The 12,298-nt window shown below is 46.6% G+C and overlaps 1 protein-coding gene across 1 annotated transcript in view; it reads left to right on the forward strand.

Moving 5' to 3' along the window:
* The window catches only part of ESR2 (estrogen receptor 2), a 65,606-nt gene that overhangs the window by 8,080 nt on the left and 45,228 nt on the right, over positions 1-12,298 (forward strand). The window contains exon 2 of the mRNA XM_019550840.1: positions 3,655-3,858. The gene's annotated coding sequence lies outside the window, so the exon portion shown is untranslated. The remainder of the gene's footprint in view (positions 1-3,654; positions 3,859-12,298) is intronic.

Raw genomic sequence — 12,298 nt, forward strand, 5'->3', positions numbered from 1 at the left:
AGCCCCCACTTACTGGCTGCTGCCAGGCAGGGGGGTGATCCCTGCTGACCCCCACTGCCCCATGCTGCGTGAGGGGCTCTGCCACAAGCCCCCCATATCCTGCCTGCTCTCTCAGCCCTCCCTTCCATGGCTGCCCTGCCCAGCCCCAGCTCCCAGCTCTTTAAAAAAAGAGAAAAAAAAGTCCCACACTCACCAGCTGCCACAGCAGCCATTGGGGCTTCTGGGGGCCCCTGGCAGAGCACAGGGCAGTGGGGGGCAGCAGGGATCATCCCCTCCCCCCTGGCAGCAGCCAGTGACAGAGCCCCCCCCATGCAATGCAGGGCAGTGGGAATTGCTCCCCTGCCTGGCAGCAGCCAGTGAATGCCAAGTTTTAAAATTTTTTTTAAAGACCTGGGAGGCTGGGGCCAGGTGAGGCAGCCATTGACAGGACTGGGAGAGCAGGCGGTGGATGGGGCCTGTTTGATTTGGAGATTTGGCCAGTTCAGCAGTGGACTAATCTCCAAATCAGACTCAGCGGAATTGATTCGGGACAGTGATTTGAATCACCGACATGAATCGCTGTCCTCTGAATTGGCTGAATCCGAATCTGAAGCAAATACTAGTTATTTCACACAGACCTAGTTTTCAGGTAATTAAGTGCTAATTGTTGAACTGCAAAGCCTCTCCTACCATTCTCTGTGGCTAGCAACAGAAATTACACATGAGCCAGTATAAGTGATCAGAAACTGCTTCAAATCTATAACACATACAGACAGTCAAACGACCTGGTTAGTCTAAAATGCACAGGTTAAATTGAAACAGAAGTGAACAGACATTTACCTTTGATTCAGGAAATACAGCCACATGCCTGCAGTGGCTCAGGCCAGAAGCTGGGGGGTGCTAGAGTATGACCTTCTGACATGTAGCCAGCATGGGGTATGTATTTGCTTCCTCTTCCTGCTGTCCCCAAGGTCTCTGGGATTTGCAGCCCACAATCACAGAAATAGGACTCTGCAGGGCTGCTCATCACTTCTTCTTCCTGCTCCCAGGTATCTCTGGGATTTGTAGTCCACAGTGGCAGCCAGAAGTTAGTTTGAACAGGGGAAAGGGCGTTTAAACCCTCTCCCTAGCCCCAGACCCCAGCTGGGGTTTGCTTGGCAGGGCAGTCCCCCTCCTCCCCACAGACTGGGATGGATCCCCAACTGGGCTTGACCTCTACCCCCATCTTGTCAGCCAGACTTCACTGCTCCAGCTAGGGAGCAGAGGGTGGGACCAACCCTTCTTTGTTGGAGCAGACAGCCCAGGCCAGGGCTGCAAAACATGTTGGGATGCTAGGGGGACTGTGATTTAAATTGAACCAGGAAGAGGTCTGGGACAGAAGTTTCATAAATCAGCTTGACTCAAATCAGTTAAGTCTGATACTACATTAAGCCAGGTTTATCTCAAACTAGTTTCAGCCATTTTGAAACTGGTTTATGTGCACTGAACTAGTCTGTTACAGATTTAAACCAATTTCTGATCACCAGGGACCCTGGTTTTCTCTGATAAAGAACTCACAAATTCTCTGACAAAAATTTGCAAATTCTATGATAAAACCCCTGAAATCCATCATTTAAATTAAAAGCTCCCTACAGCCCCCTCTTCCTTAGCTCTTCTGGTGCCCCTCACTTGCCCCCATAACACCCCCCCACACCATACTTGTTCCTCTTGCCCCCCATGCATAGCCCCTGCCCCCTGGGCTATGGGGCTATGGGGCCAAGGACCCAAGTCTGCAGCTCCCTGCCTCCAACTGCTCCCCCACTGCTGCTGTCTGCTTGGGTGGGGTCAGCTCCTGGCTCCCTCCTGGCCTTGCCAGTGCTCCTGGCCGTGACCTTCAACCTCCCAGCCCCATGCAAGGCCCACTTACTGCACAGTGAAGAGTAAGGCTGAGCTGACAGAGAGTTTCAGGCAGCCCTTTCTCCTCTTCCTCCCTCTCCTCCTTTTTCTCCTCCTCTGGGCAGGGTTGGGGGTTTCCCACCCTTTGTGCAAACAGCACTTGCAAGCTGGAGCTCTGCCAGCCTGCAGAGCTCTTTGCAAAAGTGGGGAATCCACAGGTTTCTCTGCTAAAAGGAGAAATCTGTGTTTTTCTCTGATTAAAATGGTTTATGTGTAACTTCGGTCACCAACCCAGAAGTTCAGTGCATGTAAACTGCTTTCAAAATGACTGAAACCAATTTAAGATAAACCAGGATGAATGTAGTATCAGGTTTAACTGATTTAGATTAAATCGCTTTATTGAACTTCTGTCTCAGATCCCCTCTAGACTCAAGGTAACTCACAGTCCCCTAAGATGCTTTGCACCTTCTCAGCAAATCCTCCCATTGAAGGTTGGGTTTGCCTTGGCTCAAGCTGTCTGCTCCAGCAGAGCAGAGAGGCGTGCTCTAGCACCCCCCAGGCCCCTGCAGGTATGTGGCCACATTTCTGGAGTCAAAATTCAATGTCTGTTCACTTGCTTATTGGTTCAATCTATGCAGCTCAGACTAATTTGTGAAAATTGAATTGATTCAACCTCAGGCTTTTTGACTGTCTGTACTTAGCCTGTTTGAACAAAGGTGAAAAAGTTGCTGCTATTCTGAGAAATTACTGGTACTGGGCTTGATTCTCAGCAGGAAGTGAAGAGGAGTTGCTTTTGCTACAGCCGTTCATTTACTGGAAGAAAACATACTATTATGCCATTGTGCATGGGTGCTTGAAGTTGGCTGTACCCATGGTAATTCCAAAGGTAAAGAGAGGCCAAAGAGTTAATTTGGGTCAATTGCAACAAAATATCTTAATTCTTTTTATCACTTCACAAAATCTATTTTTTTTTCCATCTGGCTAAATTATTTTTATTAGCAAAGACCTGAGCTACTCAGCATCTTACAGGTTCAGTCTGAAATCTGATAATCAAACAGCATATTTATTTCCTCACAATATATATTTATTCATTTAGATGCATCTGGTTTTCCTTGGGTAATAAGGGAATGCCAAGAGCAGGAGGCATGTAATGAGTAATAGTTCTATGTAGAAACTAATGAGCAGGGCTATTGCGATGCATAAAGAATGACTTCTTTCTTCCACTACTGATAATCACATTTTGAAAGGATTGTTTAATTTATTGTCACTGATACCCAAGGTTTAATTCAGCAAAAATAATAGTAGGTATTTATTTGGGGGTGGGGGGCATTAATCTGTGTAGAAGTAGAGTTCTTTCCTCTTTGCTGAGGTAGGAATAACTGTTTTCTTAACACTGGAAGGTATTCAGTTGGGGAAAAGGTCATTTCACTCCTATATGACCAAAAAATTCTTTATTCAAAGGGTCTGACTCGTCTAGAAAATCATGTATATCTTCTGACTTAACCTCAGTGACTGACAGGTCAGTATATAATAGCAAGTAGCTGCATATTCTGCTTCACTAGAAGGCTTATGAGTAGAAAACTCACATTTTCCAGAATTCAAAAAATAAAACTTTAAATGTGCTGTTTGATAAAAGCATTCTTTAAAAAAAAAAATGTGGGGACAAGTAGCTTTCAATAACCAGGAATTTTTTAGTTGCACATAGATGCATCTATTTTAGTTTGTTTAGATTGCTTAATAATTTACCTGTGTACTTGTTTGACCGTGACATTCAAATCAATTCTTCTGCTTGGTCTAAAGGTACATTTGATGCTGAGTAGCCAAGATACAGAGGACTGAAATTATAGAGCTGTCTAAAGACCAGAAACCTAATTTGGGGGGCAACACTGAAAACTTCTGTGTTTCCATGTAATCATGAATACCAGTGCCTTCCTCTGGTTCTCAACATAAATGGAGTTGTAATGCCGGATGTGAATTTAGCCCTCTGTCTTACATTTGTGATTGGTAAGTGGCATTCAAGGAATCGAAGCTATCGTTTACTTCCTTTAAAAATGTCATTTCGGTTGTATGGTATTTTGCTTAAACCAAACTGACCTCAGTGGGTAGAAGCTTTTCCTTTAGCAGCATCCCAAAGGAGTATGTCTGACTCTTGATTCCTGTTTGCCTCCCTTGTGTCTGGTATAGGTCCAGCATTGTGAATCTAAGTTGGATTTAAACTATCTGCTTGCAAGCTGAATCTCTTAAAAAAAAGAAACTTTCTTGGGAGTGAGTGGAGAAAGGTCAGGTAGGAGTTTAGGAATGCTTTGTTGACAGCGTCTGTTCTCTAGTTCAATGCATAATACTGAAGTGAAGAAGGCATAGCTTACTATATTGGCAGGATTGTGGTGTCATTGTCTTTGTTTCAACCTGGCCCAGCACCCCTCAGTACAATCTCTGCACTGTTCTGAGCACACCCAGCTGCTAAGTCCCGCATGCTTTGAAGCTACTGGGTTTGGGATAGAGTTTACTGATTGTTTATAACTCTGGAGCTTTAGCACATGCTGCTTTGTGGATATAACGTCCTTCCATGAGACGTACAAGTCCATTTGCCTCAGACCATGAAACCAGTGCCTCAGATTTCCTGAACCCCTCCCATCACACATGCACGTAACCCCTCCATTTCTCCCTCAGTTTTACCCAGGCCAGGGATTCTCAGTCAGGGTGCCATGAGATGCTTTTAAGAGTTCTGTGGAGTGCCGCACAATATTAGCACCTTAGCTGTTCAAAAACCTATACACAGCTCGCAAGATCAATCTAGAGGTTTCAAATAGGAATCTATAGCGTCAAAAATATCTTGACTTGCTGTGGTTTTACTGAGCTCTTTGCAACAGAAGAATTGCTTTATTATTTTTGCTCTATTATTTTTTCTGACCATGAGAGTGGTCAGGCACTGGAACAGGTTACCTGGAGAAGTTGTGGATTCTTCATTCTTGCAAACTTTCAAAAGCAAGTTAGACAGGTACTTGGCTGGGATGGTTTAGTCAGGGATGATCTTGCCTTGAGCAGGCAACTGGACTAGATGACCTTGTGAAGTCCCTTCCAGCCCTACTTTCCTATGATTCCTATGCCTTCTCTGTAGTGAAAAAAGGAGCAAAATTTAAGACCTGGCATTTTACAAGTGGGGCCTTCTGTGTAATGAGGAGTGCCTTCAGTCTTAAAAAGATTGAGAACCATTGATTAGGCCAGGGGCGGGCAATTATTTTGGGCAGAGGGCCGCTTACCCAGTTTTGGCAGGCTGTTGAGGGCTGCATGGGTAGCCCCTTCCCTTGACAGGTGCCCCGCCCCCTGGTCACCATCTTGGGACCAATGTCCCAGGGCCAGCACCGGTGGGGCCCAAAGTGGGGCACAGGCTGGCAGGGGTCTGTGGAGCCAGGCTGGGATGCACCAGCAGGGAGAGGGGGGAGCTGGCCCGTCTCCGTAGAGCCCCTGCTGGCTGGGACCCCATGCTCCTGCCACCCTGCTTTGGGCCCCGCCGGAGGTGGCCCCAGGACACTGTTTCAGGCCCCATGCTCCCGCTGGCTCCGTGCTCACTTACTGCCGGTGCCCCCCAGCCCTGTGGTACAGGCGGGGGGCAGTACACAGCCTCAACCCCCTGCTTGCTGGGAGGGAGGAAGCTGGTGCTGAGTGTAGGAAAAAGCAGCCCCTCGCCTGCCCCATGGGGCGGGTGCTCCCTGCTGCAGCCGCTCGCAGCCCATGCAGGGCTGTCTGGAGCAGGCACAGGCAGCCCCACACAGGCTGCGAGTGGCTGCAGCGCAGGGCACCAGCCACAGTGCAGGTGATGGGCCGCTTTTGCCCCCCCACGCTCAGCTTTTCCCCAGGCTCCTTCCTTGCCCGGGGTCCTCCCCTGCCCTTCCCCTTACCTGCAGTTCCAGCACGGGGCAGCCACGTGGTCCCAGGCCAGAAGCCTGTGCTGGGCTTCCAGCTGGGGGGGGGGCTGGGTGGGCCCTGCTGTTGTGAGAGCCCACCAGCCTTCCCTTGGGTCCCACTGCCCTTGATTCCTGTCATTTTTTACAGGAACCAAGGGCAGATAAATATTACATTTTCTATATTTTTTAGGGGCCCCATGGGCTAGATAGAATGGCCTTGTGGGCCGGATCCAGCCCACAGGCCGTATTTTGCCCACCCCTGGATTAGGCTGTAGGCACTCTGGACTTCTAGTTTAACTTCTTTATGGGTGAGGAGAGCAAGTAATTTATGCTTAACAAAAGACTATCTCAGCCACAATGACTTTTCTCTGTTATATTGTTTGAGAGTTACCGATGTTTGAAAACAAGTAGTCCTGAAACACATGCTCCCTCAGTCTGAACTCAGACCCTCTCAGTGTCCAAGGTTTAATAGTTTGGGTCTGGGTATCTTTCCTCCTGACCTCTGTTCTTGTGAGCCCTTCTCTGTGTGGCAGTAGTTGGCATCTCCTCACAGAGTAGCACCCCTCTCTACGTAAGTAGAGTCCTTATTTCCTTACCATGACCCATTAGAGACCATTGCTACCCCAGGCATTCCTGCAGTTCCTATCTACCCCACGGGAGAGTCCTATGCAGTCTTTGTTTCACAGGTTGAGACGATCAAAATTGACGCTTGTTGTAGATTGTGTTGCAGTATCTTTAACCCCCTCAAGATGTCAACTACTTTCCTAGAGTTATAAAGAAATAGGGCTGGAAGGGACCTCCAGAGGTTATTTAGTCCAACCTCCTGCCTGAGGTATCCCATACAACCATAATCTAAATTCAGTAAGACTGCTTTCAACATTGACACAACATAGACTTAGCACTGAAATCTGCCACAAGTAAACCAGGGGAACCACAGTAGTCAGTGTCCTGCTTCTCTAAATATACGCTTAGGAGGTCTAGGGTGAGGGCCATGCTCCTCTCTAGAGGAAGACAATCTCCCTCCCCTCACCCCCCAGTCCATGCCAATCTGACCATGGGGTAAAATTCCTTCCTGACCCCAAATGTGGCAATTGGTCTGACCCTGAGTGGAGGGGCAGGACTCTCTAGCCAGGAACCTCTGGCTTTGGTCCCAGCAGGAGAAATGGTACATCCCAGTTGAAGTCCCCAGCCTTAGCTGTAGCCAACACTCAGTGCCTCTGGGGAGGCTTAAAACTACCCTATCACATATAGCAGAAAAAGGGTCGTGGGGGGAAGAAGCAACCAGCAAAGCCCAGAAGCATAGGAAATACCCATGGTAGAAAATAGCCATAGCTAATTCTATGCCTAAATCATCCCTGATTAGTGGCTGTCCAACCTCTTCTTGAACACCTCCAGTGATGGAGAGTCCACAGCTTCTCTAAGCAGTCTATTCCACTGCCTCACTGTTCTCACAGTGAAGAAGCTTTTCCAGATATCTAATCTAAATGCACTTTGCTGCAACTTCAAGCTATTGGGCCACATCCTCCTCTCTTTAGCAAAAGAAAAAAGGTGCTTTCCCTCTTCTTTATGGCAGCCCTTCGAGTATTTGTAGACTGGTATCATGTCCCCTCTTAAGTGCCTTTTCTGCAAACTGGACATGCCTACCTTCTTCAGCCTCTCCTCATATAACTTGTCTTCCAAACCCTTGATCACCTTTGTTGCCTGCCTCTGGACCTTCTCTAACTTCTCCATGTTCTTTTTAAAATGTAGACCCCAGAACTGCACACACTACTCCAGATGAGGCCTAACCAGTGAGGCCTAACTAGTAGAGGGACACTATCACCTCCCGAGTCTTGCACCTAATGTTTCTGCTGATGCATCTCAACACTGCATTGGCCTTTTGTGCAGCTGCATCACACTGCAGACTCATACTGAGTCTGTGGTCTACCAAGACTCCCAAGTCCTTTTCCATAGAGCTACCATCCAACCAGGGGTTTCCCATTTTGTATTAGTGTTTTTAATTATTCCCCTCAGGGTGCAGCACCTTGCATTTGTCTGCATTGAACTTCAACCTGTTAGCTCTAGCCCAATTTTCCAATCTGTCGATCCTTCTGAATTGTGCTCGTACCCTCCATTGTGTTCACAATCCTTCCCAGTTTTGTGTCATCTGCAAATTTGCTCAAGAAGCTTTCTATGCCAGCATCCAAATCATTAATAAACATGTTGAACAGCAGCAGGCCCAGAACAGACCCCTCTGGGACTCCATTTGAAATGAATCTATGTCAAAATGGTAGGAGGTTAATAATTACTCTTTGCTTGTGGCTATTGAGTCAGTTATCTATCCACATTGTAGTAGTTTTATCCAGTCCATGTTTCTACAATTTGTTTATGAGAAGGTCATTCAGGACCTTGTCAAAGTCCAGATACTCTATATCCACAGCATTCCTTTCATCTATCCATGTAGTTACTTTGTCAAAGCAGGAGATCAGGTTGGTTTGACATGATTTGTTTTCCATAAAACCATGCTGGCTGTTTGCAATGAGCTTTTCCCTCTCCAGATGCTTGTATATGGCCTTCCTTAGCATGTACACCAGTAACTTCACAGGTACTGAGGTAAGGCTAACTGGTCTGTAGTTCCCCAGGTCCTCCTTCTTGCCTTTTTTGAAGAGGGGCACTACACTGGCCCTTTTCCAGTCCTCTGGAACCCACAACTTCATGAAGATCATTACCAAGGTTTCCAAAATCTCCTCTTCCTTTTTCTTCAGGACCTTGGGATGAAGCTCATTTGACCCTGCTTCCTTGACTTAATTCAGACCCAACAGAAGCTCTCTGACCATCTCTTTTGTTATCTCCTCCCTCTTGCCCCCTTCCTTATTTACATACTCCCTATTAGGTATCTAGCAGCTATTTTTTTTTGTGAAGACTGAGAGGCAAAATAGCTGTTGAGTATCTTCATCTTCTTTGTATCTTTGATTAGGACTTCCCCCTGGCTTGTTAGCAGAGGACCCAAAACTTCCTTGGTCCTTCTGGAGTATAGTACAATAGCCTGCCCTTGGTCACAAATGAATTTGTGCTAATTTTTCTACACACTTATTTGGTATTCTCTACCAAATACTATAGTCTAGTATTTGGTACAGACCTATCCTACTTTGTCCCAGGCTTAAAACTGGTTATTCTAATTCATTTGGTTTTATGGTGCCAGTGTTATCAATGGGTAAACCAGTTTCATGCTAAGACATGATTCACATCCTCTCTGCTCAAGACCTTTACTTTTAAGCAGGAGCAGACAAACCACTGTCAGTGTAACACTGTTGGAAACAACAGCTAATTATGAAGTTTCCACAAGTCAAAGGTGGTTTCCTGGCTGGTAGTTATAGTTCTTTGAGCTGTTCTGTGTATATTGATCCTACTTGTGGGGGGCATGTGCTGGTTGCCTAGGGCTTAGTTAGAGGCTGTGCATGTACTCTGCATCCCCCTTGTGCTTTATGGTGTGAAGACGTGAAGGGTAGAGCAGCCCTTGTTGCCATGCATTTTCTTCACTGACCAGAAACCAGGTGATGGGACTGAAAGCTCAGGGAAAGTGAGTGGGCTCTGAGATCCAGATGGGCAGCAGCTCTTGAAGGATCACATTTACTAAAGAAATAATAAACTGCCTTTCCTCCTTAGAATCCTTCTTTCCAGGTGTGGTGTTTAGTGAGGAGATGCCAAGAGGTAGGAGTTATCTGAATAGGCTGAAGATCTGGACTCCTTGTTTTAGTGTCTGTTTTTGATGTTACCAGGAATGAGTAATCATTTGCAAATGGATGAATTGACAGCCATGTGGCTGCTCTATGAATACTAGTTGGTGGAAAACTGCTGGACAATGTTGCTGAGGTAGCTTATGTTTTAATTGAATGAGCCTTGATACAGTCTGGGGGGTTTGTTACCGTCATGTGCCATTCTAGTGCAATCTGGCTTCCATAGTACAACAAGAACCTGTTAGCATTCAAGGTATGAATTTGCTTTTTATGTGCTGACAAGTTGGTATTGGAAAAACTAGCAAAAAATACATTGCTGAACACTGAACTATGTTATTAAACATTGAACAAATGTATTATTAAACATATATGAACAACTGCATATATGAACATCTGATATTATGTAAATGAGGATGTGGCCTTATTTTACTTGAAAGATGGTGTATAGAAGTATGGACTTATAAGCTTTAATTTTGCCTATCTTGCAGAGGTAATGACTCTTTAAAATTATGATTTCTTTGAAGAATGATTGTCAGGATTGACTGGGCTATGGGCAGCCACTTAATGAGTTACCATAGGCAGGTTTGGGTTAAGGAGGTATCATGGTCAGGGCGGATGGTGGATTAGATCCAGGAGGTCCAAACACATTAGAAGCAGGGACTGTGGCAAGGCTGGGATTAGGCAGGAGCAACTGGGGCAAGGCAGGAGTGAGACAGGAACAGGCAGAATTCCAATGGTCCTAATAATACAGTAGGTATGATGAAAGCAGCTTAAAATGCAATTTTATAAAAGGCAAAAATACCAAATTTAAGTCGTGTGATGGTGAAATATTTTTAATTGGTAGAAAAATTTACATTAAGCCCTCCAGAAATCTATGAACTGATTGAAAAAATACTGAAGAGCTCTGGGCTCGTGAGTGATGGGCTACATTTGCCACTACTTCAGACTTAAGGGCAAATCTGAATTCTTTAATGACAATAAAAAGTTGAGAATGAATGGAAAAAATGACAAGATTGGATTGCTGCTGCGTATTGCTAGGAAATTACCATTTTACAAACAAATTATTTATGTATTGAGGGATTTCCTGTTGGTGGTGGGATCTTCAGCATTTCTAAAGAGCAGCTTGTGTCATAGGCGTTCTTCAGAGAGGTCTGGATGGAGGAGGGCAGAATTCTGGGAGGCTGACCTCAAAAGCAGTGGAGCTATAAATCAGCAGATGGACAGATAAGGAGGTCTGAAAAAGAAAAGTGATAAAGCTATCCTAGAGCAACAAGACTCATTCTAGCCTTTTCCTTCTCTTGCTTTCCTCAAGACGGGAAACTAAGGAGAAAAGAAGGGAAGGTGTGGAATTGGTAAATCAACTGTAGAATTAGAAGGGCAGCCATTATGGACCCCTGACTTCTCTTTTCTCAAAATCAGAAGACCTGACACTTACTGTTTTCCTTTTTTTTCTTTTGGAAGATGCATCAGATCATTTAGAATTCATGTAATGACAATTAGGGCTGTGCAAAGCTTCAGGTGGTGATTCAATTCAGAGGAGATTCGACCCGATTCGGTGGCCGAATCTCTGAATCTGAATCAAATCAGGGGACCAAGTAAAAGATCCAAATTGATTCAAAGCTCTCCAAATCTTCAGAAAAGATTTAAAGAGCTTTGATATGGACAGTCCCCAGTGGGTGCAGCCAGACTTGGAGCTAGTAAGTAGAGGGCGGGGGAGGGAGGCTAGAGGAGGAGGGAGGGGACCATGGGGGGACCCCTGCAGTCCCCATCCATTCCCTGCCCCCCCAGCACCCCCCATAGCTGCTCTGCCTGCCCCAGCTCCTGCCCCTTTAAAGAAAAGCCCTGGTGCTCATGGGGTGCTGCTGAGCAAGGGGAGATCCCTGCTGCCTCCCCCTGCCCCATGCTGTGTGGGGCCTCTGGACAAGCTCCCCAGTGCCTCACCATTCCCCTAGCCACCCCCATGGCTGCCCTGCCTGGAGCAGCTCTGGCCACTTAAGAAAAAAAAAGTAGAAAAACCCTGGGACTCACCACTCCTGCAGGAGCCTTGGGGCTTCGGGGGGGCTAGGGGGCGATCCCTGCTGCCCCCCACTGCCCCATGCTGCATGGGGGGCTCTGCCACAAGCCCCCCACCCCACCCCACGGCTGCCCTGCCCACCCCAGCTCCTGGCCCTTTTAGAACCCCCCTCCCCAAAAAACAGAACAAACCCCTGGGACTCACCAGCTCCTGCAGCAGCCTTGGGGCTTCGGGGGGGCTTGTGGAAGAGCCTCCCCACATGGCAGGGGGCAGTGAGGCAGGGACTGGCGAGTCTGGGGTTTGGGGGTTTTTTTCCTTAAAGGGCTAGAGCTGGGGCAGGTGGGGTAGCTGTTGCCAGGCTGGGACAGCAGAGGGGAGGTGAGCCTGTGTGATTCAGGGATTTGGCAGTGGCCGAACATCCAAATCAGATTCATCTGAATCAATTCGGGACAGTGTTTTGAATCACCAAATCGAATCACTCTCTCCCAAATTGGCTGAATCTGAAGCAATTACTAGCCACTTCGCACAGGCCTACTTTAGAGCACCTTGTCTCTGCTACCCAATGCAACTGCTTTGAGTACTTTAATAGCTAATGACTAGGTAATCCCAATATTTCCTTCTCAGTTAGAAATGCTCTTTTCAGTTCAAAATGCTCAGGCAAAGTGATTTCCACACCCTACTCCAAACATCACACAGGTTTGGGAGTATTATATAAAACAAGGATGCAGCCACATTTTGCACTTTGCTTGCACTGGTCACCAGAGGGAAGTTTAGAGTACACCATGAAAACTCAGCATATCTCCTCTGGC

The sequence above is a fragment of the Crocodylus porosus genome, unplaced genomic scaffold, assembly GCF_001723895.1.
Source record: "Crocodylus porosus isolate Cpor-Errol unplaced genomic scaffold, CroPor_comp1, whole genome shotgun sequence".
In the NCBI taxonomy this organism is placed as follows: domain Eukaryota; kingdom Metazoa; phylum Chordata; order Crocodylia; family Crocodylidae; genus Crocodylus; species Crocodylus porosus.